We start from the raw sequence: 6,302 nt of genomic DNA on the forward strand, positions 1-6,302 counted from the left end.
TGGGCTGGTAACTCCGCCATTAGCCCTCGCCAGACACCAGCCACCTCTTGTCCACTTACAAACCAACACCCAACCAACATTGCAGGACCGCCCGGCTCGCAACTGAAGGTTCCCGGCCAATGCGGTTGGTTTATTCAGGGTCGTGGCCCCAGCTTACGTTCCTTAATGGAAGCCACTCCTCGAGCCTGGGGGTTTCTTCCTGGGGTAGGGAGTGCTTACCCCTGCCACTCCCCAGGCTCACGCCTCATAGAGGATCCCAGGAAAATCCACGTGGACGCGGGGAGGATCCAGCTTCACGAGGCCCTGAGGAAGCAGGTTCTTATGTACCCGCCTCGGCTTGGCCCGCTTCTGCCCGTTCCTGGTGACGACTGTCTCCCGGTGAGCCGTTCCCCTTCCTCATCACAGAACTTGGAGCCGTGGCGCCTAAATGCGAAAGGGGACCGGACGCGGCCTCGCGGCCGCACCAAACCTTGCTCAGCGACTGCCGACCCCGGGCCTCCGCCTCCACCCCCCGCAGCCGAGGCCAAGGGCCTCGGGTCAGGGCCGTCGCATGGCGAACCCCGCGGCCGCTTCCCTCCCATGGCCGCGGCCTACCCCGCCGCCGCTTCCCTCCCACGGCCGGCCTCGGCCTCGGCCGCGGCCTCGGCTCCGGGTGCTTTCGCGCCGCGCCGCCTTCCGCCTGCAGGCCATTTCCCTCAAACTTTTTTTTGTGAGGCAGCCATCTTATTTGTGCTGTTCTTGCCAGGTTTGCAAAACACCTCATATGTTGAAGGAGGCAGTGGTTAGGCTGGGGCGTCACCACAGGATCCAGGTCGACCGCCCGCCAAGTGACTTTACTAGTGAGGTTTCCTCAAGGAATCCACCTGTGTAGGACACCCTTTTGTATGGAATCCTCATCCACTTCGTAGGCTCAATCTTTTAGAGATGAAGGAAGCAAGAAGCCTTATCTCTTGCCTGAAGACACAAAGCAAGAGATGAAGCTGGAATTACAGTCAAGGCTTCAGACTTTCCAAATTTTGCTTTATGTAACTATGCCACACTCTGGCTATTATTACTCAGGTTTGGAACCGTGCAGGGCTTTTGGACATGCGGCTTACACTTCTCAAACCAGGCGGAGAAGTTTCCCCCGTGCCCGGCATGTGATACCTACGTCTTAAATGTTTTACTGAGAAGCTTGAATCTGTTAAACTGTGTTCTTGTAACCACGTGTTATTCAGACTAGAAGTGTTTTATTCACGTCCCTTGAGTTACTCAGAGATAACTGGTTCTTAGGCTGTATTTGAGCTCGCCACTGACATGCTGTAAATAGCATACATCATCATTATGGAAACTACATTATGTAGAGTTTTGTGAGGCAGTTACCTGAAAGCAGTAGCAAACTGTCCTATGGCCACTGAGAAAGAGCTCTTAACTTTTTCCCTAAATTGCATACAGAATAAAGTCACAAAGAAATGAGTCCCTTGCACGAATATAAACTAATTAAAAACATTACATTGCTGCCACTACGTAGCTAGAAATCAAGGTTCATCAAGTTCCAGAGCTGATTCCTTTATTCATTTCTGTAGAGTTAGAATTGGTATAGGAAATGAAGGCAGGTTCTTTCTCCAAATTCTTAGCCTACAGCAATGACTAGAATACTGGAAGCCATATTTGAAATTGAATAATGTGTATTCAATTGATGAGTTAATGTGTACTGAATAATGTGTGTACCTGAAATTGCTTGGGAAATAATGTATACTCAAATAGTTGTTGACTTAACGTTTTTCTCCCTGGAGTTTATACATTAGTGATTTTTTTTCTAAACCTTGTCATTCAATACCAAGATGGAAATTATATGCAATGTAAATGAAATATATACATAGTTTGATTTTAAGGGAATTTTAGTTGAACGAAAATGTGGATATCCTGTTGCTGGCTGGTTCCATCATAGTTAATTTAAGTTTATTTCAGTGAATTTCTTGTTCACATCTATGACTTTCCAATGGTCTGTAGGTCTCTGAAAGCAGGAATGGCGACAACCTCTGTGCAATGCTTACCGGAGGACATTCTCGAAATCCGTGAACTCTTAGGATGTAGAGTGGAAGAATAAGAGGATGTGCTAAATTAGAGCTCTGCCCCCCTGAATTCTGACAGGTGCTCCTGGGAGGTGTGCCTCATGACTCAGCTGCAGCACATCATACCCCTCAGGAGTATGGGGAAGGAAAGGTCGAGAAACGCTGCCTTGGACTGAAGAGCGTCTTCTTTTTATATCAGATGGTTTAAGAGAGCACAGGCTGCCAGGCTCAAATCCTGGCCTACGGCTAACTGCCAACGTGCGGTGCATAGGACACTAGCGCCGTAAATGCTCAGTACTGTTACTGTGAACAAAATAAGGACAATGTGGGTTTTTCTAACTAGAACAATACAGTTTCAGCTTAATTCCTATGAGTGTGTGTGTGTGTGTGTGTGTGTGTGTGTGTGTGTGTGTTTTAACATGACAGTACAATATATTCCACTTGAATTCTCTCTGATTTTGACCCTGGAAGATATCCAAACTTGCTGGTTAGAGTGGCTTTATTTGATTTATGCAAATATACACATGCCATTCTCCTTCCATTATACATCATAAATATAACCAATTCCATCCAAAGGAGTCAAAATTTAATAAGAATGAAGAAATCAGAACTTAATGACTCTTAGCACACAGGTCAGGACATATTTCCTTTAAGAGAGTGCTGTTACTTACTAAATCTAAGATAATTTCTTAAAATGCCTCTGCAATCCAATTTTTAAAACTTCTTGAAATAAATTTCAGATTTACACAAAAGTTGTAAGAATAGTAAAAATAATTCCTATATATTCTTCACTCAAATTCCTTTAATGTTAACATATTCTAAAGTCTGCTTTTATCATTCTCTATAAATGTTTTTTTAATCATTTGAGAGTAAGTTACAGAGAGGATGCCTCTTTACCTCTAAAAACCTCCTAAAAACCACATATATCCTAAAAACAATGACATTGCCTCATGTAATCTCAGAACAATTTCATAACATAATTTTTAAAATGAATACTGTAGGGGCACCTGGGTGGCTCAGTCAGTTAAGCGTCTGACTCTCCATCTCGGCTCAGGTCCTGACCTCCAGGAGTTCGAACCCTGCATTAGGCTCTGTGCTGGCAGCACGGAGCCTGCTTGGGATTTTCTCTCTCTCTCTCTCTCTCTCTCTCTCTCTGTCTCTCCTGCTTGCTCGCTTTCTGTCTCTCAAAGTAAATAAACTTTAAAAATAAATAAATAATAAACATGAACACTATTACCTAATCTACAAATGTTTAAATTTCGTCAGTTGTCACAATCATGTTTTTCGGAGTAAAAGTAAAAAATACCTATTTCTGTTACAGGTTCATAAGTTGTATTTCCTTTTAATGTCTCATCTCCTTCAGTCTGGAGTATTCCTCGGTTATTTCTCTTTTCAAAACCTTGACATTTTTAAAGAGTACAAACCCGTTCTTTTTAAAATGCCCCTCAATTTGTGTTTGTCTGACGTCTTTGTGATTAGATTCTGGGTATCCATTTCTGGCAGGAACCACCGAAGGGATGTTGTGACCTCAGTGCATCATATCAGGAGGGTCGGTAAGCCTGATCCTTTACTGATGGTTAGCCTTGATCACTTGAATAAAGTGGTGTCCACCAGGTTTCTTCATTGTAAATTACTATTTTTTTTCCCCCTAGTAATTCTAAGTATCCTGTGGGGAGATAATCTGGGGTATCTAAGTGTTGTTTCCTATCAAATGTTGTGAGTAAGGTGCACACATGACCCCATTTACCCTTTAATACTGGAATTGATCTTTTTAAAACAAATCACATTACTGTGCCATACAAATTGGCATCTCGGGGCGCCTGGGTGGCTCAGTCGGTTGAGCGTCCGACTTCGGCTCAGGTCATGATCTCACGGTCCGTGGGTTCGAGCCCCGCGTCGGGCTCTGTGCTGACAGCTCGGAGCCTGGAGCCTGTTTCGGATTCTGTGTCTCCTTCTCTCTGTGACCCTCCCCCGTTCATGCTCTGTCTCTGTCTCAAAAATAAATAAATGTTAAAAAAAAAAATTAAAAAAACACAAATGGGCGTCTCATTTCTTAAAACCTTTCAAAGGTTTCTGATTCTAATTAAAACAGAAACTCCTAATCATTCATAATTAATACACTACTGGATCTGACCCCTCTCTGCTTCTGGGAGCCTATGGCTCATTCAGCGATTTATGAAGTCTCCTGGGTCCCCTGCTCATAGCTTTACCTACAATAGCCAAGACATCAAAACAACCTAGCATCTATCGACATGTGCATGGATAAAGATGTCTGGTACGCATACAATGGAATGTTACTCAGCTGTAAAAATAAGGAAATTCTGCCATTTGCAGCCACATGGATGGACTTGAGGGCATAAAGTGAAGTGAAGGAGAGAAAGACAAATATTGTATGATCTCACTTACGTGCGGAATTTTTAAAAAGGAAAGGGGGGCGCCTGGGTGGCTCAGTTGGTTGGGCATCTCACTCTTGGTTTCGGCTCAGGTCCTGATCTCACGGCTCTGGAGTTCGACCACCCTCTGCACTTACCGTGCAGCACCTGCTTAGGATTCTCTCTCCCTCTCTCTGCCCCTCCCCTGCTCACACTCTCTCTCTCTCCCTTTCTCAAAATAAACAAACTTTTTAAAAAAAAATTAAAAAGGAAAGAAAAGAAAAATCATGGGTGTTTATCCTTTGAACTCTGTATGTTGACCTAATTCTTCGGATAGTGATGCCTGCATTTTCAGAACAAAATGTTTTAAACATGTACTTCTGTGCAACAGAATATACCTTTATTTTAACATTATTTGAGAGACTGAATATACAGAGGGACAACAGCTAGACTATATATAAAAGTACAACTTTGACCCATAACCTGCAAGAACCTGTGCGGGAAACCAGTCCTTCATCTATAATAAACAGCCCAGGAAGCCCGAGTGCTGTAAGACCTGCAGAATGTCAGATTTCTATCTCTAGTGACAATCTAGGTGGCTAAGCTTCCCTAACAGTCCAAAATGGCCAGCTTCCCTAGTATCTGTCCCTACAGAGGATCTACAGGACAAAGTCAAATACATTCCTTTAACCCATCACAGCCCTGTTACAGTGTCTTATCACCAATAATCAGGGCATAGGAACCTTCACTTTTTTCCACTATAAAACTTGCCCACTCCTTTACCTGGCTTTGAGTCTCTGACAAAAGAAAGTATTGAAAGTGACAGCAGCTGACTCCCTTGCAACATACCAAGCTATGAATAAATAGCCCTAGCTTTTCTCATTTGGGTGGCCTTCACTTATTTCCACATATTAATTAAAGGCTCACATAATTTGCTCTTTGAAAAAAAGTTAAGGGGCACCTGGGTGGCTCAGTCAGTCGAGCATCCGACTGTTGGTTTTGGCTCAGGTCACGATCTCGAGGTTTGTGAGTTCTAGCCGCACATCAGTCTCTGCGCTGACAGTGCAGAGTGATGGGCGTTTGGGGTGATGGTGGGGTGGTCTGGAGCCGATGGACAAGAAACAATTCTTGAAAACATCTTTGGTGCAAAAAGGTAATTTTATTAAAGTACAGGGACAAGACCTGTGGGCGAAAAGAGCTGCACTGGGCTTGTGATGCGTAACTGATTATATATACTCAGGTTTAGAGAAGATTAGGGATAGAATAGGTCTCTAAGGAATTTTGGAAGCAAGGTTTCCAGGACCTTGAGAGGTTAGGTGCTGTTAGAAACATGCCATTTATTATTGTTTAGTAAAACCTCAGTCATGAGACCCTTTAGATGTCTATCAGGGAACCATAAGCTTGGGGTATGATTGCCTGCGTATATCTTGGGGGAGTTGAGATAAAGGAAGTTTCCAAAGGAATTTTTATATGTTAAAGTAGACTTACAGGATCCTGGGTGGGGGAAGGGTCAGGATAATGTTAAGCCAAGATTCCCTTTTGCCCCCAGCGAAGTGTCATCGTTGAGGCAGGTGAGCTCCTAGGAGGTTACTCTGCTGGGTTTCAAGGACTTGTCAATGGGTTGTTAGGCAGTAAGGGAATTTAATTTTTCATTTGCCTTTGTTTCCCACATCACTATGGCAAGCACTTGAACCGCTTTCCTTTGCGCTTGGGCAGCTAGGAGTGGCTAGGGAATATCACACGGATCCCACCTGGGGTGGGGGGTGGGGGCTGTTAGCCTGCACTGTGCCCTCCCCACGTTCTCTCATCACTTGGGATTCTCTCTCTCTCTCTCTCCTCTCTCTGCCCCTCCCCTGCTAGTGTGCTCTGTCTCTCT

Source organism: Neofelis nebulosa, chromosome 14, assembly GCF_028018385.1.
Source record: "Neofelis nebulosa isolate mNeoNeb1 chromosome 14, mNeoNeb1.pri, whole genome shotgun sequence".
NCBI classification, from domain to species: Eukaryota; Metazoa; Chordata; class Mammalia; order Carnivora; family Felidae; genus Neofelis; species Neofelis nebulosa.